Genomic DNA, 24,913 nt, shown 5'->3' with positions numbered 1-24,913 from the left:
TGGTGCCCCCAGGACTCTACCTGGTATACGATCCCCCTTTAATACACACATTTTTGCTGATAGCTGTGCTATCCTAATCTGTGACATACCTGCCTGACTTTTTCTGAGTTTGGGGAAAGATAGTTGTGCTGATGCTGCTGGATGTAAAGAGGGAATAAGTTGTGACTGTCTCTTACGCTTAGTCAGACTGTGTGGATGTCAGATACTGTAGGGGTCTCGGGGTCAGGTCTCAGAGTGCCTCAGAATGCTGTTCTTCTTCACACACCCCTGAGAGACAGTTCCTTCTGTCAGATGCGACAGGCTTCCTCCCTCTCCTCCTTTTCCTCTGTCCCTCTCTTCACATTTCCTCCCGACCTCCATCCCTCACCCTCTGACAGGCTGTAACTACTACAGGGGCGTATTCATTCCGGAAATCGTTTACCGTTTTTTTAAGAACCAAACGGAAGAAAACATAGCAAACCAACCATTTTCTATTGGACAAATTCAGGTAGGTCCTGCTCCGTTTCGGCATGATGAACACATCCCAGTCTTACTCCCTCTCCTCCTTTTCCTCCATCTCTCCCCCTCTCTCTGTGTGACAGGCTGCAGCTAGGGGATACAGTGTTGTGATGTTGACAGTCTCCCGTGGGGAACTGTCATCAAATGTATTGGCAGATCAGACCGTCTGGTTTGTGATGCATCAGCAAGCCTATGTTGTGGTGATCCTGGTGGACGCCTCGAGCCATTCAGAAATGATTATACAAATCTATCAAACTGAATATGGAATTATGTGTACATATTTGAGGGTTGTCAAGTTTCACTTCCTACAGCATTTTTTGTTTGTTGGTAAAGTATTATGCTCCCCTGTCTCCACGTTTGATCAAGAGCCCAATAGTGTTTTTTTCCACTGTATTGCAGTAGCTTTTTACACTTCTTGGCAGTTTGATCTTATAGGCCTATCATACTACAGAACACCACAGGGATGACCTGTCATGGGATGATGTGTATTGGAATTATTTCAGTCGGTTATATAATAACATTATCATATCTTGCGTTGCCAGACTCTGTAATCTCACATTCACTCTGCTTACGAGGGTAGGGCTGAATCAAGGATACATTGTTATTGACCAGACAGCAGGCAGCAGAGGTTTTGAGTCAGCTACACTTCTGGGCCTCGTCTAATCAAGACTGGGCTACAGCTGGCTCGGCTTCTCCATGAATTACTGTGAAATACACTATTTTCTCTCTTGCAAACTCTTTCAAATGATCAAAAACAAAGAAACCTTTGAAAAACATGATGTCGAGCCAATATTGGTGTTTCTCCCCATTTTAAAAGCTAAATGCATGTAAGGATGTGAAAACATGCACATTTTCATTGGCAATACAGGGGCTCATGAAATAAATAAACAAGGTAGCTTTGTTGGAGTCGCAATCTGCAGCAAAGTGTTTTGAAAGACTGTGTAACTGTCTTAAATATACTAGAAGCCCACTGACAACAAATTGAGTTACGTCCTTTGTTTTCTTTGTTCGATTTGGTGTCTATTGTTTCCCGAAAAGTAATTATGTTTAGTTTCTCTGTAGACTCTCTCTCTGTTTCATAACAGAATCAACGGTGTGCAGTAATCTTTGCTCTTGAGAAATCGATAGTTCCCAGTCGAGGGTTCTCTGAGCAGTGCTGAACACCCTCTCAAATTCAGTCACGTCTATCACACTCCTGAGGTTGGTTTGAGTGCAGGGAATGCTGGGAGCTCCATACAGTTAGGTTCAAGTGCACAATAACGTCTTAATGGCAGTGATTTCATTCTCAGGGGTCCACTTCTTTGGCACAATGACTGAGGCCAATGCATCTCAAGAAGCAGACCACATGCACAGTCGACCACACAGACTGGGACAAGTGTGTTCTCTCATTTCATGGCTGTTTTACATTATGAATGATTCTGATTCGACTTGGATTTTCAACCCAAGCAGAAAATGGTGTGGTAATCTGTGCTGTATTAGAATCACAACGACAGTTAATAGAAATATGGTTTTGTGTGTCTGCTAGTACAAATGTACAGAGCATTCGGAAAGTATTCAGACCCTTTGACTTTTTCCACATTTTGTTACAGCCTTATTCTAAAATGATGAATAAAACTATATTATATCCAATCTACACACAATTCCCCATAATGACAGTGAAAACATTTTTATTTCATTTTTTTATACATATTTAAAATGAGAAATACCTTCTTTACATAAGTATTCAGACCCTTTAGTATGAGCCTCAATTGAGCTCAGGTGCATCACGTTTCCATTGATCATCCTTGAGCCGTTTCTATAACTTGATTGGAGTCTACCTGTGGTAAATTCTATTGATTGGACATGATTTGGAAAGGTGCACACCTGTCTATATAAAGTCCCACAGTTGACAGTGCATGTCATAGCAAAAATTATGCCATGAGGTCAAAGGAATTGTCCGTAGAGCTCATAGACAGGATCGTGTCGAGGCACAGATCTGGGGAAGGGCACCAAAACATTTCTGCAGCATTGAAGGTCCCCAAGAACACAGTGGCCTCCATTATAAAATGGAAGACATTTAGAATCACCAAGACTTTTTCTAGAGCTGGCCACCCCACCAAACTGAGCAATCAGGGGAGAAGTGCCTAGGTCAAGGAGGTGACCAAGAACCCGATGGTCACTCTGACAGAGCTCCAGAGTTCCTTGTGGAGATGGGAGAACCTTCCAGAAGGACAACCATCTCTGCAGCACTCCACCAATCAGGCCTTTATGGTAGTGTGTCCAGACGGAAGCCACTCCTCAGTAAAAGGTACATGACAGCCCGCTTGGAGTTTGCCAAAAGGCACCTAAAATATTGACCATGAGAAGCATGATTCTCTGATCTGATGAAACCAAGATTGAACTCTTTGGCCTGAATCACGTCTGGAGGAAACCTGGCACCATCCCTTCGGTGAAGCATGGTGGTGGCAGTATCATGCTGTGGGGATTTTTTTCCACTGCAGTGACTGGGAGACTAGTAAGGATCAAGGGAAAGATGAACGGAGCAAAGTACAGAGATATTCTTGATGAAAACCTGTTCCAGAGCGCTCAGAACCTCAGACTGGGGCGAAGGCTCAACTTCCAGCAGGACAACGACCTTAAGCACACAGCCAAGACAATGCAGGAGTGGCTTCGGGACAAGTCTCTGAATGTCCTTGAGTGGCCCAGCCAGAGCCTGGTCTTGAATCTCTGGAGAGACCTGAAAATAACTCTGCAATGGTGCTCCCCATCCAACCTGACAGAGCTTGAGTGGATCTACAGAGAAGAATGGGAGAAACTCCCCAAATACAGGTGTGCCAAGCTTGTAGCCTCATACCCAAGAAGACTTGAGGCTGTAATTGCTGCAGAAGGTGCTTCAATGAAGTACTGAGTAAAGGGTCTGAATACTTATGTAAATGTGATATTTCAGTTTTTTATTTTTCACAAATATGCAAACATTTCTCAACCTGTTTTTGCTTTGTCTTTATGGACTATTGTGTGTAGATTGAGGAGGGATTAAAAAATATATATTTTAGAATAACGCTGTAATGTAACAAAGTGGAAAAAGTCAAGGGGTCTGAATACTTTCTGAATGCACTGAATGTGTGTGTGTGCGTGCGTGCGTGTGCTAATATAAATATGGTTTGGGTGTGTGTGTGTGTGTGTGAGTACGCTTTCATTCAACCGTTATTGATCTATTTGTGCCGTGCAGCCAGGCACCTGCTTGATAAGAAGGATCAACACAGAATTCCACATTTCACAATGTTCCAAGTGACTAGGTTATAACACCAGAAAACAAAGCCTGTTGTTCTCCTTTTGATATGAAACACAGTTGTAAGGAAAGTACTGTTGTGAACATTACATTAATAATATCAAAGCTATTGTACCTATGAAAACAGTAGCAGATGGTATTTGGTTGTTTCAGGGTGTCTTCCCCCAAACAAACGAGGGCGAAACCCCCAGGGGTTTTGCCCTCCATGCGTGGCTGACGTTTGTTTCTTCTTTTTTAAATGCCAGCCCGTCTGAGATATAAAGTGTCCCATGAATACTTCACAAGGCTAATTAACAAGTTGTCTCAGCTGGCACTTTGAATGCTCCATTTTAATTTCCCTAGTGTTGTCTACTAAGAAATGTTTAGAAACTTAATTGATATTACCTTCTGTCAGATAAGTACTGGCCTGTCAGAAAAATGTAAATATTCAAATGATGTGCATGTAATCAAACCTGGGTACAATCTCAGCTTTCCTGGACAAATGAAGTTCTGCAATGTAAGTCCCGGGTTGACCTCAACAGTGAAATGAAGGGACTTCTTAAACGTGCTACGTGTTTCTACTACTACTGCTGAAGCTGAGTTTTCTCACTGATTGTAATGCCAATGAGTTACATTGTTTAGAATGGATTGCTACTGTATGTCAACATGGTTAAATATTGGCATGCTGAGTCCTACAGTATATTTCCGTCGAAAATGCTTGATCAAACAGCACTGTGAGCCGTTGCATCATGATGTGTTCCATTCTCTGATTGAGTGTGATCATTTTGACCCAATTATGATGTACAGTTACAGCATTAGCTGTCCAACCTCTGGCCTGTTTCCACCTGTCACTGTTGCCAGCCTGATGGAGTGTGTCTCATCAAACCAGCAGAGGGAACAGAGTCTTAGCCCCGGAGCCCAGTCAGAGATGGATTGCTTAATAAACAGCGCTATGACTCCCAAGGGCCAGGAGGAATGATCAAAACGACTATCCATTCACCACTCTGTTTCCAAGCTTTTTCCCAGATTGTTCTCTCTTCTTTGCTTCTGCCTGCGGTAGCAGTAATTACTTCTGCAGATAAAGGCGATTGAGCCATTAAAGGACTCTGCCTTTTCCTGACATGATAATGCCAATTACTCTGCTCCGTCTTTACATAGCTCATATACAATGCTATTAATGAGCCTTGACAAGTCTGTCTTCACCGCCGTCGACGAAAGTCAAGTGTCTGCATTTTACAATCCTGTCTGTGTGAAGCTTGTGGTCCATGCAAGGTAAAAAATAGCATTATAATCGAACGATGTCTGGTGGCTAATTTGCTATTCCTTTGTCCCGTGTAGACCAATACCTTTCCTCTCTCCTCTCTCTCAATTAAATTCAAGGGGCTTTATTGGCGTGGCATATGTTTACTTTGCAATAGCAAGTGAAATAGATAATAAACAAAAGTGAAATAAACAATCAAAAATGAATAGTAAACATTATACTCATAAAAGTTCCAAAATAATAAAGATATTTCAAATGTCATTTGTCTATATACAGTGTTGTAATGATGTGCAAATAGTTAAAGTTAAAAAGGGAATATAGATAAACAAACATATATGTTGTATTTACAATGGTGTTTGTTCTTCACTGGTTGCCCTTTTCTTGTGGCAACGGGTCACAAATCTTGCTGCTGTGATTGCACACTGGTATTTCACCCAATATGAGAGTTTATCAAAATTGGATTTGTGTTGAAATTATTTGTGGGTCTGTGTAATCTGGGGGAAATATGTGTCTCTAATATGGTCATACATTTGGTAGGAGGTTAGTAAGTGCAACTCGGTTTCCACCTCATTTTGTGGGCAGTGTGCAGATAGCCTTTCTTCTATTGAGAGCCAGGTCTGCCTACGGCGGCCTTTCTTAATAGCAAGGCTATGCTCACCGAGTCTGTACATAGTCAAACCTTTCCTTAAGTTTAGGTCAGTCACAGTAGTCAGGTATTCTGCCACTGTCTACTCTCTGTTTAGGGCCAAATAGTGTTCTAGTTTGCTCAGTTTTTTTTGTAAAATCTTTCCAATATGTCAAGCAATTATCTTTTTGTTTTCTCATGATTTGGTTGGGTCTAATTGTGTTGCTGTCCTAGGGCTCTGTGGGGTCTGTTTGTGTTTGTGATCCGAGCCCCAGGACCAGCTTGCTTAGGGGACTCTTCTTCATCTCTCTGTAAGTGATGGCTTTGTTATGGAAGGTTTGTTTCTCTCTCTGTTTCTGTCTCTCATTCTTTCCCCCCCCCCCACCCTTGTCTCTGGATGTGCTGTCTCAAGCATGCCCCCCCCCCCTTCACTCATATGTAGATAACAAATCTGGAGCTGATTATTGAACGGTGTAGGTTTTATGGAAGTGATTTTAATTGGTCAACCTGGAGCATCATACATCTTTGGAAAATAGTGTCAGGGCCAAACAAGTGCAAGGCTGTTTTGTCGCTTGTAGAGAGGGCCTTCGTAATGAGACATTTGATATCATACCGTTTATCATACTGGGTGGTTCTGGGACTAGTTTCATAAAATAGGGAACTGAAATGTATACTGTATAATGACTGCTAGTGTTGTAATTGCTGTTGCGCAGCGATTTGTTGGACTAGAATCAGAATAACTTGATTAGCCAAGTACATTTATATATACCAGGAATTTGACCTGGTGAAAGACTACCTTCCTGTATCAAAGATGACTTTGAACAGCATTAAAGTGTTATTTGTTTTATACTTGTATCACCTGCCAATATTTATTTTGATATGGTACAGACATGGTCAAATCAATTCAATACACAATTAATAAAAAAATATTAGTAAAAAATAAATATTGAAATGCAGAGCTCTAGGCAGAATCGAGTCTGGGTAGTTCCATATTTTTTTCAATTTCCCAGTCTTTATAAAAAATATATACCCTTCCCGAGGTATGTGCCTCATCACAATTCTATCTCGGTGATCTACGGACAGGTCCTTGGACTTGATGGTATAGTTTCTGCTATGACATGTACTGTCAACTGTGGGGCCTTATGTAGACAGGTGTGGATATTCCTAAATCATGTCCAAACAATTGAATTGGCCACATGTGGACTCCAATCCAGTAGTGCCATCTCAAGGATGGTCAAAGGAAATTGGATGCACCTGAGCTCATTTTGGAGTGTCATAGCAAAAGTGTGTCAATACTTATGTAAATTAGTTATTTCTGTATTTCATTTTCACTTTTAATTTGCCAACATTTCAAAAAACATGTTTTGACATTGTCATTATGAGAAGAAAACAATATTTATTAAATGCTGAATTCGGGCTGTAACACAACAAATGTGAAATAAGTCAAGTGGTATGAATATTCTGAAGGCACTGTATTTTAGAGTGTGATATGTCAAGAAACCAGTATAGAAATACATGTGGTGTGTGTGTGTATAAGCAGTGTAACTAAAATACAATGTACAGTAGTAGAAATAATAGAATGAGCTATGTTGAGAATAGTGTTTTAAATACACATTACAAAACCCCATGGATCGAATTTCAGGAATTAAGCTTTCGAACCAGATTCCAAAATATGTATGCATGTGAATGGTGTGTTTTGACAGTATCTGAGTAGAAAATGTGTATACAGCAGTAGTTGTATATGGTGAGCCATGACTAGAATACAGTATATACATATAAAGTGGTTAAAACAGTATGTAAACATTATTAAATTGACCAGTCTTCAATGACTCTATGTACATGGGGCAGCAGTCTTTAAGGTGCAGGATAGGGTATCGGGTGGTAGCTAATGACAGTGTCTAAGGTTCAGGGCAGGGTACTGGGCGGAGGCCTGCTCGGGATGACTGTTTTAATAGTCTGATGTCCTGGAGATAGAAGCTGTTGATCAGTCTCTCGGCCCAAGTTTTGGGCTGACTGCACCACCCTCTGGAGAACCCTGCGGTTGTGGGCGGTGCAGTTGCTGTATGAGGTGGTGATACAGCCCGACAGAATGCTCTCAGTGGTGCATCTGTAGAAGTTTGTGAGTTTCTAATGGGCCGAGTCAAATTTCTTCAGCCTCCTGAGGTTGAAGAGGCGCTGTTGCGCCTTCTTCACCATGCTGTCGGTGTGAAGGGACAATTTCATGACCTCAGTGATGTGCTGAGTTTGAGTTGGAGACATGCCTGGCCACTCACTCATGGGTGAACAGGGAGTACAGGTGGGGGCTGAGCACACACCCCTGTGGGGCACCAGTGTTGAGGATCAGTGTGGTGGATGTGTTGTTGCCTGCCTTCACCACCTGGGTTCAGCCTGTCTAGGACCCAGGTCCCTGAGCTTAGTGATGAGCTTGGAGGGCACTATGGTGTTGAAGACTGAGCTTTAGTCAATTAACAGCATTCCTACGTAGGTATTCCTCTTTTCCAGGTGGGATAGGACAGTGTGCAGTGCAATGGTGATTGTGTTGTCCGTGGATCTGTTGGGTTGGTATGCAAATTGTAACGGTGTTAAGGGATTTTTTTAATCAATAATGACTAATTATGTATACATTTCAATCAGGACTGACTAATCAGAATACTATTATGTTACTGTATAGATGTATGAATTTTCTTTTAATCCTAGTACTGAATATAATGTGTGTAAATATAATCAACAATTAGAACAATGACTGTCTGTTCCTTGGTAGAAATGAATGAACTTATCGTCAGACTGGCTAGAATGCTTATCTACACAGGAAGACCTTGGCTCGGTCATAAATTATATTAAATTGGTCGGATACGATGTGGGAAGGCTTGAGAGACTGCCTTTGTACCAGGGTGGAGAAGAGACGGGACAGTTCGAAAACTAATGACGTCATTTTCAGTTTATAACCTGTGGTAAACTGTATCGTGTTCAGTACTCTCGAGAATAAACGCTACTGATTGATTTTGAGACAGGTCTCTGTCCATTTTATGCAAATAAGGGTCTTACAAATTTTTAGGAGTGGACAGAGTGTTGAATTGAGTTAGTTAAATAAAACAAAGGAATTTAATTCCTTTAACAAACGGTCTCGGGTGTCTGGTAAAGTGGAGATGATATTATCCTTAACTAGCCTCTCAAGGCACTTCATGATGATATACACTACTGTTCAAAAGTTTGGGATCACTTAGAAATGTCCTTGTTTTTGAAAGAACCTGTTTTTTTTGTCCATTTAAAATAACATCAAATTGATCAGAAATACAGTGTAGACATTGTTAATGATGTAAATGACTATTGTAGCTGGAAATTTGTTATGGAATATCTACATAGGTGCACAGAGGCCCATTATTAGCAACCATCACTCCTGTGTTTCCAATAGCACGTTGTGTTATTGTAATCTAAGTTGATCATTTTAAAAGGCTAATTGATCATTAGAAAACACTTTTGCAATTATGTTAGCACAGCTGAAAACTGTTGTCCTGATTTAAGAAGCAATACAACTGGCCTTCTTTAGCCTAGTTGAGTATCTGGAGCATCAGCATTTGTGGGTTCTATTACAGGCTCAAAATGGCCTGAAACAAAAACCATTGTTCTGAAACTCGCCAGTCTAGTCTTGTTCTGAGAAATGAAGGCTATTTCATGCGAGAAATTGCCAAGAAACTGAAGATCTCGTACAACGCTGTGTACAACGCTGTGTACAACGCTGTGTACTACTCCCTTCACAGAACAGCGCAGACTGACTTCTCCTCCCTCTTCTCCGCCGTCAATGTTTTGTTGTAGAACCCAGGATGAATGGGACTGCCTCAGGAAGTCCATACAAAGGATCCAGGTCAGGGAAGTCACATTTCTGGTCAAATTTCTTCCGAGTGATTTAACGATCTAATGTCCCAAAAGTTAATTTCGGCTGTAGGTAATAATACTACAAACGTTCTGAACAAATAATGTAAGAAATAACATCTTGTCAGTTGGCGTTGGCCTATGTGTGTGTGTAACCCAATGACTATGAATGGACAAAGCTATTGGTCACCTGACACCATTCATTCCAATGTGAAGACTCAATTGCGCATTGAAGCCAAATTAAGTTGGATAAGATGATGTCTCATGGAGACGTACCATGCGCAGTTTGAGCAACTCCAGGAAGTGATATTGCAGGCTAGCTCAGTGCTGCAGGCTAGCTCAGTGCTGCCCCCTCCCATTGAGTAACTCAAGTTGAAGGCTGACCGGGGTACTGCAGTCTGCCATTAGCAACCACATTTTCCTTTCCTTTCGTTTTCCTTTCTTCTGTGTGCGATTTTAAATTAGTTGGTTGAAGGACATACATCTGGTGTATTAAAAGCAATTGAATGTCTTCTAAAAATATATATATTTTCATGGAGATTGACATTTTTCCATTCACTATATTTTGGGATCCTGTTTTCTGCAAACAATGCCTTCAATACAGAGGTTGAACTTCCAGGTCTTCAATGAAAGGGGACAGTCGTTCTCCCAACAATAAACAGTTGTTTTAATACAGTGTCAGTGAAGATGGATGAAAAGGTGGGAGTTGAGAATAAACAGCTTTTGTTTTTCATTGCCATTACATGCTAACCTCTGTAACATCACACAGCGGTAGCATCCTAAATGGCACATTTTTCCTTTATACTGCACCACTTTTGACCAGGGCCCATAGGGCTCTGGCCAAAAGTAGTGCCCTAAATAGGGAATTGGGTGCCATTTGGGAGGAGGACAGACTTTCTCTGTTCTGCTCAGCATGACTCTCCCTTTTCATTTTAGTGGAAAGGTGACGTTATAAAAATGGCTATAAACCAAACCCGACCAGAGTTAATTCACTAACCAATTACCCCAGGAACTGACCGCACAAAAGCTTGGACATACTTGTGAATTGAAAACAACCACGTCACTGATACTGTAGTTCAGTTTGTAATGTGTTTTATGTGGGTCTGTGTTTTACTGATATCTGCAGGGAGTGGCGCAAGCACATAGTCGACTGTGTGTTTCTGTATGCTTGATATGCAAACATTGTATGGCTTTCTAACGAACTGTCATATCTGTACAAATCTGTATACTGATCTACTGTACATACTGTCTCCACCTAATTTTAAAATGTTGCTATGGACACAGCGGAAGTAATGGATTCGACTTCCGTTTTACTTCCCTACTGCAGCGCGCTGTTGGCAAACTTGCCAGAGTAAATTATTTAACGGAGTCAATTTATAGGGTATTAAAGTCGAGTAAATGAAATGAAGTGTAATTTATTTAATTCAAGTTAGCTAGACCTACTAGGAATTATGTTGTGATAATAACGTTTGTTGTGCAATAGTTAAGGGCCATCCATCAAGTTAAAAACAGTAATGATAACTAGGCTATAATGATAGACTATAGGCTACATAACTATATGTGTGGTGAGCATCCACACTAAAGGAATGTTTTATCGTTCTACAGACCTGCACCTGTCAATCAACTGATCAATGGCAGTCCAATGCATCATACTGCACCATGCCTATTAATAAGGTGGTAACCAAATACTATTCAGTGTTTCAGGGTGTGTTCATTGTCATAGTGACAACTGCAAACAATACTTCAATGTACAGAGGCCGAATGAAAAATAATATGGTAACTCATTTTTAAATGTCGCAATTCAGCAACAACCACTGTTTAGCCTGTGCATCTTTTACAACGTGTCATTGCCTCGTTGCTCAAGTGGTTTGCAAGTGATTTCCATTTTTCTAATGGTCGTCAATTCCTTTTGCATCTGTCTGTCCTGTGCAACTATTTGCAACGCATCAGTGCAACAATGTTATCGTAACCCGGCCAAAAGAGATCACACCAATGCACTTTCTCTCCTCAGCTTTCACCCGACATGCATTTTCTATGCTGTAGGCCTGTTTTACATTTTAGCAATTAGCAAGAGCAAGCCTGCTTCTTAACCTCAAATAGGCCTAGTATAAAAAATGATCTAAACGAATGTCCGTTAGCTTTTGTAGCCTATAGCTTTTCCTGGGATTTCACAACAAGGGGAATGGAGAGGCTTGAGTAGCCTATTGAGCACTGATAGAGCTGGAAGAGAGAGGCTCGTGATGTGTAGCCAAAGCTAAATGTTAGCTAGATATTAGGCCATTCATTAGCTAAATATTAGGGCTATAGGCTAAATATTTACCTGTCAAAGTGCAAGCTCTGTGTTCCGTTTCTCCATGCTGCGCTCTGTGGTCCCCGGGCACACAAAGCTCCACTATTGATTAGGCACAGGCCTCTGTTTTTAGACAATAAAATTATTATACCTGGGCTACAACAACACAGTGCAATGAGTACACCATTCTTATCCATAGGCTGTAAACTGCAGTGATGTAGGCTAATTTGAATAACCGCTCAACGTCCTGTTTTGTTTAATGCCGAAATAACTGCATAAGCCTACAGCCTAGACCCCCCCCCCCCCCCCCCCCCCCCCCCCTTTGTTGCTATACGCCTCCACTCCTCTGGGAAGGCTTCCCACTAGATGTCGTAAAATTTTGTCGGGGACTTCCATTCAGCAACGAGCATTAGTGAGGTTGGGCACTGATGTTGGGCGATTAGGCCTGGCTCGCAGTTGGCACTCCCAGTTCATCCTGAAGGTGTTCGATGGGGTTGAGGTCAAGGCTCTGTGCAGGTCAGTCAAGTTCTTCCACACTGATCTCGACAAACCATTTTTGTATGGACCTCAATTTGTGCACGGGGATATTGCCATGCTGAAACAGGAAAGGGCCTTCCTCAAAGTTGGAAGCAAAGAATCTTCTAGAATATAATTGTAAGCTCTAGTGTTAAGATTTCCCTTCACTGGAACTAAGAGGTCTGACACGAACCATGAAAAACAGTCCCAGACCATTATTCCTGCTCCACCACACTTTAGTGTTGGCACTACGCATTTGAGCAGGCAGCGTTCTCCTGGCATCCACCAAATCCAGATTCGTCCATCGGACTGCCAGGTGGTAAAGCGTGGTTCATCACTCCAGGGAACGTGTTTCCACTGCTCCAGAGTCCAATGGCGGCGAGCTTTACACCACTCCAGCCGACACTTGGCATTGCGCATGGTGATCTTAGGCTTGTGTACGGCTGCTCAGCCATGGAAACCCGTTTCATGAAGCTCCAAGTGAACAGTTCTTGTGCTGATGTTGCTTCTAGAGGCAGTTTGGAACTCGGTTGTAAGTGTTACATCGGAGGACAGATGATTTTTACCAGGTACGAGCTGTTGATACTCCTAGACTTTTCCAGTTCACAATAACAGCACTTACAGTTGACCAGGGCAGCTCTAGCAGGGCAGAAATTTGACGAACTGACTTGTGCAGAAGGTGGCGTCCTATGACGCTGCTACGTTGAAAGTCACTGAGCTTTTCAGTAAGGCCATTCTACTGCCAATGTTTGTCTATGGGAATTGCATAGCTGGGTACTTGAGTTTTATACACCTGTTACCCAGTCCCTGGGTACAGTAAATAGTCTATGTCATGTGAATAACTGCTCGAAAGCCTGGTGTTTTGAGTGCAAGGTCCAGGCACATTAGTAGGCCAGTAATATGGTGTATTTTGTCAAGATGTATCGTCTAACAGAAACATGCTAATGCAGGGATTTCTAGTGGTGTTGTGTATATGAATTATGATAATGCACAAGCGTGGAGGAAGTTGTATCCATATTTTCCGTGTTTGGCTTCTGTATTTTAAAATCGTTAGAAAGTGAGTTGGATACAAGCCTTCTATGGTACAGATGTCTATGGTACAACTGTAAACTGTTCTCCAAGCTCAACTACAACCAACATAGACATTCATTGTGATTCATGTGATTGACAAGTACCAGAATGCCTTGCGGCAGGACGTGATAGCAAGAAAGGTTTTCTGAATGAATCCAACAAGTGATTAGCAATGCTAGCTACAGTACCTTTATTTTATTTTTCTGCACAATCCAGAGTGGTCAAATAAACGTGAACGATTAAATGTAATGTTCATCCGAGGACAGTATTTGCTTAGGAGGTGTGCTTGACAGAAAAGTAATTTAGGATAAACAAGTGAGTATGTTTCATTATTACTCCCTCTCTCCTCTTAGCAACGAGCATCCCCCCCCCCACCCCACCTGAGAATTACTCCTTTTCAGACGTAAATGTCCTGTTTTCCTGTGAGGGGTGCAAAATTGTCACTTAAATATCACTGAATTGATGGCTTTAATTTTACTGTAGCGACTCTTTCTTACTCTTGCTTGTGCCATTCATTTTTTTCCTGTTAACGATACCACTGTGGAAATGTTGGTAATGACCTGTCAAACACAATCCGCTAATGGCTCAAATGGGTTCAATGAAATACAATGGTTTTCCATTGCATCAACAAGAACACCAACGCTTGGTCAGAAATTAAACGCAAGGTCTCGACACTTCTATCATAAAAAAGAGAAGAAAGATAACTTTTTATTTTGATGGGTGTAGGTGTTTTGTGCCATTAAAAATATATATATATATATTACAGTTGACATTTTTACAAGTTAGGTAAGCTAAAATGAAAGCAACTTCCCAATAGGAACATTTGGATTATAATTATATTATGACTGATCTCGCAAACAATGTAAAGTAGAGCCAAGCATGTTGATTTTTGGGTATCCTTCTCTTGACACACTTGTTGAATTATGTAATACAACATGACAACAACAGTAATTCATCGTTAATGAGGCAGTCTAGAGAGCACAGGTGAGTGCAATATATGATTAGAGAGAGCCTGGACAAAGGTTGTTTTTGGTGGTTGCAGGTTCCACCCCTTTATGTTAAGTCATTCATGTATGCAAATACACCCAGTGCATAGATGCAAATGAGGCATATCCTTTTCTTTATTGTATCACAAAATATGAAAGAAATACCTGATATACAAAAACAAATGTATATACAGGTACAGTGCCTTCAGAAAGTATTCAGACCCCTTGACTTTTTCCACGTTATGTTACAGCTTTATTCCAAAATGTATAATTATTTTTTTCAATCTCATCAATCTACACACAATACCCAATAATGACAATGGAAAAACAGGTTTTTAAAAATGTTTGCCAATGTATAAAAAAAAAACTCCCGGAAATATCACATTTACATAAGTATTCAGACCCTTTGCTCAGTACTTTGTTGAATCACTTTTGGCAGGAATTACAGCTACAAGCTTGGCACACCTGTATTTGGGGAGTTTCTCCCATTTTTCTCTGCAGATCCTCTCAAGCTCTGTCAGGTTGGATGGGAAGCGTTGCTGCACAGCTATTTTCAGGTCTCTCCAGAGATGTTCGATCAGGTTAAAGCTTGGCTGGGCCACTCAAGGACATTCAAAGACTTGTCCCAAAGCCACTCCGGTGTTATCTTGGCTGTGTGCTTAGGGTCGTTGTCTTGTCGGAAGGTAAACCTTTGCCCCAGTCTGAAGTCCTGAATGCTCTGGAGCAGGTTTTCAGCAAGGAACTCTCTGTACTTTGCTCCGTTCATCTTTACCTCGATCCTGACTAGTCTCCCAGTCCCTGCCGTTGAAAAACATCCTCCCAGCATGATGCCGCCACCACCATGCTTCAGCTTAGGGATGGTGCCAGGTTTCCTCCAGACGTGATGCTTGGCTTTCAGGTGAAAGAGTTCAATCTTGGTTTCATCAGACCAGAGAATCTTGTTTCTCATGGTCCGAAAGTCTTTAGGTGGCTTTTGGCAAACTCCAAGCCGTCTGTCATGTGCCTTTTACTGAGGAGTCGCTTCTGTCTAGCCACTTAACCATGAAGGCCTGATTGGTGGAGTGCTGCAGAGATGGTTGTCCATCTGGAAGGTTCTCCCATCTCCAAAGAGGAACTCTAGAGCTCTGTCAGAGTGACCATTTTAGAATAAGGTTGTAAAGTAACAAAATGTGGACAAAGTCAAGGGGTCTGAATACTTTCTGAAGGCACTGTAACTGCCCAAATAAAAGAAACACAAACATAAAGTGTCGGGTGTTGGGTCACCACGAGCCAGGACAGCTTCAATGCATAGATTCTACAAGTGTCTTGAACTCTATTGGAGGGATGCGACACTCTTCTTCCACGAGAAATTGGGTGTTTTGTTGATGGTGGTGGAAAACACTGTCTCAGGCACTGCTCCAGAATCTTCCACAAGTGTTCAATTCGGGTCGATCTGGTGACTGAGATGGCCATGGCATATGGTTTATATCATTTTCATGATCCTCAAACCATTCAATGACCACTTGTGCCCTGTGGATGAGGGCATTGTCATCCTATGGGAGCATAGCCATGGTAGCCCAAATAATGTCCTGCCCAGTATTTTTATGCATAATGATATGTTAATTGTTTAATTAACTCAGGAACCACACCTGTGTGGAAGCACCTGCTTTCAATATACTTTGTATCCTTCATTTACTCAAGCATTTCCATTATTTTTTGGCAGTTACCTGTATGAGTTCATTGTAATGGAAAAAAAGGTTTTTTTTTACAATAAATGTAATACCTGAATTCCGACAAATGCCTGAACTCAATTTATTATTTGTTGGTGACAGTACAATGTTTCATGTGCTATAATTCAGTCAATATTTGATGGATTTTTTTAAATTAAAAAAGTGTATCATCATCCATTAGAATCAGAATCATATTTTTAACCTTTTAACTATTTCGACGACTATTGCTACTCCTTCCCATCCTCCCTGATAGACAACTAGGTGAGCCTTAGTTTGTATTGTCTGCCTCTTGAGAAGGTGAGGGGAAGAAGTCCCTCCTTTACAGGACAGTCCGGTACATGGAGAGGTATGTGGATCAAGAGAGGAGGGAACAGATGTCAGGACCACAATCTGACAGGAAAGCAGAAAAGCAGTCTTCTCAGCCCATCTCAGTGTCTGTCTGTCGACAGGGCCTTGCCATCTAGATGTGACACCTGAGCCTCTGACAACAGCCTCTCACCTACTGTACACTTACTGGGGAACAAGATGGAGCCGGGATAATATCAGATACCTAGGCTGTCCTTATGATACAGGTTACTGTAGTGGCTCTAAGGCACTGCATCTCAGTGCTAGAGGCGTCACTACAGACTCTGGTTCAATTCCAGGCTGTATCACAACCGGCCGTGATTGGCAGTCCCGTAGGGCGGCGCACAATTGGCCCAGCGTCGTCTGGGTTAGGGTTTGGCCGGGGTAGGCCGTCATTGTAAATAAGAATTTGTTCTTAACTGACTTGCCTAGTTAAATAAAAAATACATTTCTGTTCAAATTACATTTATATCATATTCAGTTGGTACAGTAATTGGTATGATAATTTTTTTCTGGTAAGGTAAAACGTCAAACTGTTTTTCACAGCATTGGGAAATAAGAAATGGGAAGAGAGGCATCCTCCTCCTCATCTTCCCACTAATTGACACCAGTCTCAATGATATGAATATGGTCTAGTGGTTTCTTTCTTCAAAGGAGTGGAGAAAGACACTCAGCAGAAATGCTGGTGTGGCCATAAAACCTCTCTAACTCTTCTATTCAACATGGTTGTGTTTTAATTAGCCAGCATGCGCCCCGGGTTGTTAAGGTGATCTGTGCGCCTGTTTGAGACTCTTGATTCCTAATTAGGCTCTAATTTTTACCCTGAGTAGTCGACAACATTAAAACATTTTATTTTTTAAATGAAGCCCTAACCATGTCAATTATGCACGCTCGTATGCATACTTATTCAATCGCATAATAAACGGCTTTCATTATGATTATGATAGACGCGGTAGCTTTCTATTCCCGTACAGTCCAATTACCCACAAGACTGAGGGAAATGGGGACGACACCCTCTGACCTCGGAACTCTGGCTAAAGGTCAACATACTTGCTGACCTTAGTCATGTATAATCATGTACTTTCAGCCAAAGAAAAAAAGAAAACGAGCAATCTGATTTCATTCTTTCACTGTTCGGAGTCATCTTGTTCATTCATCTTCGTTCACTGATCATCTTCGTGGTTATCGATCTTTTTTGATGACACTGTGTGTCGTGTTGACCCTGTGTGCCATCCCCGTGTGTCTCTGTCTGTATGTGTGTGTGTGCTGCTAGCTGATACCTCAGTGAAACCTCAGGGTGTCAGCAGAGAACAGTTTGCTGCATCACCATACCAGGCAGGTGGGGCTCTGATTTCCACTAAGCGCCGCACATCGCCCTGGAACTAAAACACTAACATCATCTGGAGTCGACCCCCAAGGGGATTGATGAGATACAGAAAATATAATGGACTTCGGGTCCAGTTGTGTAAAAAGTCTAAGCACTAAGATGCAGTCTCAGCAGCCACGGCATGGCTTTATTAAGGTGTTTCCAGTTGACTGGACAGATGGGTGGTTTCCAGAGTAACCTTGCCCACCCGTCTGTGTAATGTGTGAAACTTAGCTCATGGCTGCACCCCAAATGGCACCCTATATGGCACCCTTTAGTGCATTACTTTTGACCAGGTAAGTAGTGCACTATATTGGGAATAGGAAGCCATTGGGTACGAAGGCCATAGCTTTTTAAAAGAGCTGACACTGCCAACCTCTCCTATTCCCCAGGTCACTTTGGAAAGGTAATCATCATCCCCTTGCTTTTTAGCTGTGCTCAGCTGAGTCCATGTGAAGGGGAGCAATACAGGCTGTGTCCCAAATGGACCGCTATACTTTGAACAGGCGGCCATTTGGGAAACAGACATATTGTTGTTGCTAAGCCCTTGCTTATTATACCAGACAGATGCTGTATTCAAGATATGATATTGGCTTTTTCCGAGGGGTTGGGAGGGGTTGGAACAGACAGAGAACAAAAGTGTTGGGTTTTATTTTGATCATATAACAAGGAACAGGCTGACCACGGCTGGGATTGCTGCCTTCCACTGGCCGATTGTCAAGCAGCGGATCTCTTCTGTTCTGCTCTGTTCACAGGGTTCAGCCAAAGATACACTACACTACACACTATAATGACAGAGCGTATTGCTCTCTTTCTCTCTCTCTCTCTCTATCTCTCTCTCTCTCTCTCTCTCCATCCTTCCCCTCTCTCTCTTTCATCCTTCCCCCCTCTCTCTCTCGTCATCCTTCCCCTCTCTCTCTCTCTTCATCCTTCCCCTCTCTATCTCGCTCTCTCTCTCTCTCTCAAAGTAAATGTGATAACGTGAGCAAGTGAAATAAATATGACAATATGTGGGATGCAAAATTTCAACATGTGATACCATGCAACTACACGTGACAACATTTGAAAACCCAGAGGTCAAATGTTATTGAGAATATTTTACTTTAAAATGTATAACTGACATTACTTCAATGTAAACAATAATGGACCCCTGCGGGGCTTATCAAGCTCCTGGTTTGTTCCAGGGACGTCCCCAAGAAAGTTTGTAGAACATTGTGTCATGGTCCCCTGGATACTTGGCACTCAACCTCCCAACCTCTTGGTTGCTAGGTACCTGACATTCCTGCTGTGCCACCAGGTCTGTGGGCATAATGGAGATTAGCTATACATATATTGGCAAAAATACATGTTTGCACTTTGAACAAACTTCCTTTGATCTTTTTCGGGGACTATCTGTTATTCAGTGTGTTTGTATGGGCTAATAGCAGTGTCTTTCATCAAATATTAATATATTTTTTTATATAATTCAAGGTGTCTTAAGATTCAAAATCAAATAGCTAAAGGATATTTGGTATGACGTTCTTAAAACAATTCCATATAGCTTAGAACCACCCCCCACTTCCCCGGCTTTTATACTCTAATGGGTTTAAAATCGCTAAATCATTATGTCCCCAAGAAACTGGGAGAGAGTGTGGTCATAACAGTGAACCAATTTGCGACGCTGAGACTCGAACCCAACAAGCCATGGCTTCCCTGGGCTTCTGAGTGGCACAGTGGTCGAAGACACTGCATCACATCCGGCCGTGATTGGGAGTCCCATAGGGCGGCGCACAATTGCCACAGCGTCGTCCGGGTTTGGCCGGGGTAGGCCGTCATTGTAAATACGAATTTGTTATTAACTTACTTGCCAAGTTAAATAAAGGTTAAATATATATATATATACAGTTGAAGTCGGAAGTTTACATACACTTAGGTTGAATCATTAAAACTTGTTTTTCAACCACTCCACAAATTTCTCGTTAACAAGCCATAGTTTTGGCAAGTAGGTTAGGACATCTACTTTGTGCATGACTCAAGTAATTTTTCCAACAATTGTTTACAGACAGATTAATTAACTGTATCACAATTCCAGTGGGTCAGAAGTTTAAATACACTAAGTTGACTGTGCCTTTAAACAGCTTGGAAAAATTCTGAAAATGATGTCATGGCTTTAGAAGCTTCTGATAGGCTGATTGACATCATTTGATTCAATTGGAGGTGCACCTGTGGATGTATTTGAAGGCTACCTTCAAACTCAGTGCCTCTTTGCTTGACATCATGGGAAAATGCTAATAAATCAGCCAAGACCTCAGAAAAAATTTGTAGACCTCCACAAGTCTGGTTCATCCTTGGGAGCAATTTCCAAACGCCTGAAGGTACCATGTTCATCTGTACAAACAATAGTACGCAAGTATAAACACCACGGGACCATGCAGCCGTCATACCAAAAAGTGTGAATCAATCCCAGAACAACAGCAAAGGACCTTGTGAAGATGCTGGAGGAAACGGGTACAAAAGTATCTATATCCACAGTAAAACAAAATCCCAAAATCCACAGTAAAACGAGTCCTATATTGACATAACCTTGAAATGCTCAGCAAGGAAGAAGCCACTGCTCCAAAACCACCATACAAAGGCCAGACTACGGTTTGCAACTGCACATGGGGACAAAGATCATACTTTTTGAAGAAATGTCCTCTGGTCTGATGAAACGAAAATAGAACTGTTTGGCCATAATGACCATCGTTATGTTTGGAGGAAAAAGGGGTAGGCTTGCAAGCCGAAGGACACCATCCCAACCGTGAAGCACGAAGGTAGCAGAATCATGTTGTGGGGGTGTTTGCTGCAGGAGGGACTGGTGCACTTCACAAAATAGATGGCATCATGATGTAGGAAAATTATGTTGATATATTGAAGCAACATCTCAAGACATCAGTCAGGAAGTTAAAGCTTGGTCGCAAATGGGTCTTCAAAATGGACAATGACCCCAAGCATACTTCCAAAGTTGTGGCAAAATGGCTTAAGGACAACAAAGTCAAGGTATCGGAGTGGCCATCACAAAGCCCTGACCTCAATCCTGTAGAAAATTTGTGGGCTGAACTGAAAAAGTGTGTGCGAGCAAGGAGGCCTACAAACATGACTCAGTTACACCAGCTCTGTCAAGGGGAATGGGCCACAATTCACCCAACTTATTGTGGGAAGCTTGTGGAAGGCTACCTGAAACGTTGGACACAAGTTAAAGAATTTAAAGGCAATGCTACCAAATACTAATTTAGTGTATGTAAACTTCTGACCCACTGGGAATGTGATGAAATAAATGAAAGCTGAAATAAATCATTCTCTCTACTATTATTCTGACATTTCACAATCTTAAAATATAGTGGTGATCCTAACTGACCTAAGACAAGGAATGTTTACTAAGATTAAATGTCAGGAATTGTGGAAAACTGAATTTAAATGTATTTGGCTAAGGTGTATGTAAACTTCCGACTTCAACTGTATATTTTTAAGACAACTTGGTGATGCAAATAAGAGCAATAAACAGCTGAAGGATATCCAGAAAAACATTAAAATGCTCTCAATGCTAAAGGTTGCAAAAAGTAGATTTCTTTGAAAGGAAAGTAGAGTCTATCATGTCAGATAAGCATATACAGGGCGGACGTGTGGACTAACAAGACGAGAACATTGGAAACAAAAGTGAACACTTTAGAAGATGAACTGGATCAGCTAGAAAACAGACCAAGACAAAATAATGTGACAATATTGTCCCTAACGGAAGACGAGGAAAAAGGGGACCTTTTCAGCTGCGTGATCAAGCTGATATCAGAGGAGCTTGGCGTGGATGTATCACCGGAGGATCTAGAGTGATGGCATCTGCGCAAAGCAGAAACACGCTAAATACCCTTGTATGGCAATCTTTAAGCTATGGAACTATCAGATAGAAGTCAACATTCTGAGGGCACGGGGGAAAGGAGATCAAGGTCCATTCTATTCGTCCAGGACCTTTCTGCTAGGTTAAAAAAACAAACAAGCAATTCATTCCGATCAGAAAGTCACTGGAGGAAAAAGGAATCAAGTCTCAATTCTGATTCCTGGCAGTACTGTGGCAATGAAAGGGAACACAGGGAAGGGAGTTCAAAGCGCTGATGAAGCCCTGAACAGGCAACAGGAAATCTTTCCAGTGGATAGAGAGCCCAGTGCCCTGCTGAAAGGCAGAAGTAAAAAAATAAAAATAAATATATATATATATTTTAAAAATGGATAAGCACACTAGGCTACATACAGTGATGCCCAAGACCATCTTTTAGTAAGTTGAGACAATGTTCCTTCCCCCTCCCACCAATACAATCTAGTAATGACAGAGTTAGCCAATGCTAATGAGACACATGGACACTGAAAAGACAATATAAAAGAGGAAATATAGTATGTAAGTCAATCAAATCGAAAATCAAATCAAATGTATTTATAAAGGCCTTTTTCACCAGCAGATGTCACAAAGTGCTTATACAGAACCCCAGCCTAAAACCCCAAACAGCAAGCAATGTAGATGTAGAAACGTGGTGGTTAGGAAAAGGAAAAACTCCCAAGAAAGGCAGGGACCTAGGAAGAAACATGAAGAGGAACCAGGCTCTGAGGGTGACCAGGCCTCTTCTGGCTGTGCCGGTGGGAGATTATAAGAGTACATGGCCATTAAGGCCAGATCATTCTACAAGATGTTCAAACGTTCCTAGATGACCAGCAGGGTCAAATAATAATCACAGTGGTTGTAGAGGGTGTAACAAGTCAGCACCTCAAATTGTAAATGTCAGTTGGCTTTTCGTAGCCGAGCATTCAGAGGTCGAGACAGCAGGTGTGGCAGAGGGACGGAGAAAGAGGGTTGAAAACCGCAGGTCCAGGACAAGGTAGCACGTCCGTTGAACTGGTCAGGGTTCCATGTCCGCAGGCAGAATAGTTGAAACTGGAGCAGCAGCATGACAAGGTAGCACGTCTGGTGAACAGGTCAGGGTTCCGTAGCCACAGACAAAACAGCAGAAACATGGAAGAGTGGGCCCATGTCGTCCAAAAAGTTTGACTTTTGACTCATCTGTCCTGGCGAAAACCAAACACTGCATTCCACAGTAAGACCCACATGTCACCAAGGTGGTGGTAGTGTGATGGTTTGGGGATTCTTTGCTGCCTTAGGACCTGGACAGCTCGGTGTCAGAGAAGGCTACTGGAGAATGTCAGGCCATCTGTCTGACCTGAAACTGAACCGCAGCTGGGTCATGCAGCAAGACAATGATCCAAAATACAATCAAGTCTACATGAAAATGGTTAAAAAGCAACACATTTGAAGTTTTGGAATGGCCTAGTCAAAGTCCAGAGCTAATCCCAATTGAGATGTTGTGACAGGACTTGAAACGAGCAGCTCATGCTTGTAAACCCACACATTTCGCTTAGTTAAAGCAGTTCTGCAAGCAAGAGTGGGCCAGAATTCCTCCACAGGGATGTTAGAGACTGATCAACTACAGGGAGCATTTGGTTTCAGTTATTGTAGATAAAAGTGGCACAACCAGTTATTGAGTGTAAGGGGGCAATTACTTTTTCACACAGGGGAATTGGGTGTTGCATAACTTTGTTAATTAAATAAGTATCTAATATTAGGTTTTGGTTGAAGATCTGATAACATTCAGTATCAAAAACAGAGAAAATCATAAAGGGGCAAATACTTTTTCACAGCTCTCTACAAATAATATATTATCTGATGAAATTGCTTTAAAAAGGGGCACAAGACAGGGATGTCCCACCTTCTGTTTGCACTGGCAATTGAACCGCTTGCAGAACATTTTGACAGGACCCAAATGTAACAGGTATTGGTAAACATCAATATAAACCAAACAAAACGTGTTTGCAGATTATCTCCTGTATCGTGACTTTACTTTCATTAATCTGATGACTGTTACTTATTTAATCCACTAACTATATTTAATTGTTGCCCAATTTAAATTAATCATGTAACAATTAACTCATTAGGAATTTGGGGCACCACGGAAGAGGTTGTTTAAAGAGTTACCATCTCCCAAATTAAACTCTGTCTTGACCTATAACATCCATAAAACAGTGAACATATTAATCATAACCTCTTATCATATCATCATTCTGAACAGTTATAAGCTTCTTGATGTGAAAATATCCCAGGCTTACTCGTGATTCAGTACTACACAAATTGGTTTAATTATTTATTTACTAGCTAACTAAATAATAACACAGAATAAACATATACATGAGACAAAGGTCCCCAGCGGACTGACACAATATGTTTTGGAGAGGGAGAAAGATTAAAAAATACAGTTATCGTCGATACATTTTCGAAACTATTGTCACAGTAATCGTATACTTTGCACACAAACCGCCGCCCGTTTGGAATATGAAATCTTGAATGTATTTATGTGTGAATGTCTTTGTCCATCGTGTAGTCCTGAACAGAACTACAGAGTTCACTCTGCTCCGTTCGTTCCTGAAGCTGCTTATTTGAAGATAAGCTAGCCAGCTATGCCAATGGTTTCGGTGGGGTGACGAGAGTAGCGTACTGCGGTGATTTGACAAGAGTAGTAGGATGGTTTGAAGAGTTTGAGATATTTGACTCAAGACAACTAATCAGCCGTACCAGTGATTGTCTGGGGTCAGGATTCAGACCACTTTACACGCACAGCTGCAACCTGGCAATATACTGATCTAGTATGTTAATTCTTAGCCAGTCCTTTTAAGCACTCTGGTCGAAAAGGACGGTTCTATACGGCTGACATGCTCTTCTGACCTCATTCGGGGCGTGGCTACTTACTGTGCAAAGGATATGATTGCAAGTTATCTCCTATCTTAATAAAACATTATTATGTTAGAATTATTGTTCCTCCAGTATTTACGTTTGACCGTGGTAGAGTTGAGGCAGGAGAAGCCTGTTAACAAAGGCATTCCTTTGGTTCATACTGAAGGGGAGAAAGAGTCTCCTTCTGCTGTAGTTTACAACCGGGTGTGAACTGTCGAGCAGAAATAATGGCAATAGGATAAAGAAACAGAATAACTCACCATCTATAGCAATCCTTTAAGTGGAACCTAAAAAATATTAAATACTTACTTAGGATGCTTAATAAGTGACAACAAATATATAAAG

At 41.6% G+C, this 24,913-nt stretch overlaps 1 protein-coding gene across 1 annotated transcript in view; it reads left to right on the top strand.

Moving 5' to 3' along the window:
• The window catches only part of LOC139367202 (myosin VIIA and Rab interacting protein b), a 164,947-nt gene that overhangs the window by 13,112 nt on the left and 126,922 nt on the right, over positions 1-24,913 (top strand). The window lies entirely within an intron of this gene.

Source organism: Oncorhynchus clarkii, chromosome 15 (genome assembly GCF_045791955.1).
Source record: "Oncorhynchus clarkii lewisi isolate Uvic-CL-2024 chromosome 15, UVic_Ocla_1.0, whole genome shotgun sequence".
NCBI lineage: Eukaryota > Metazoa > Chordata > Actinopteri > Salmoniformes > Salmonidae > Oncorhynchus > Oncorhynchus clarkii.
This window is presented reverse-complemented; position numbering and strand designations above follow the sequence as displayed.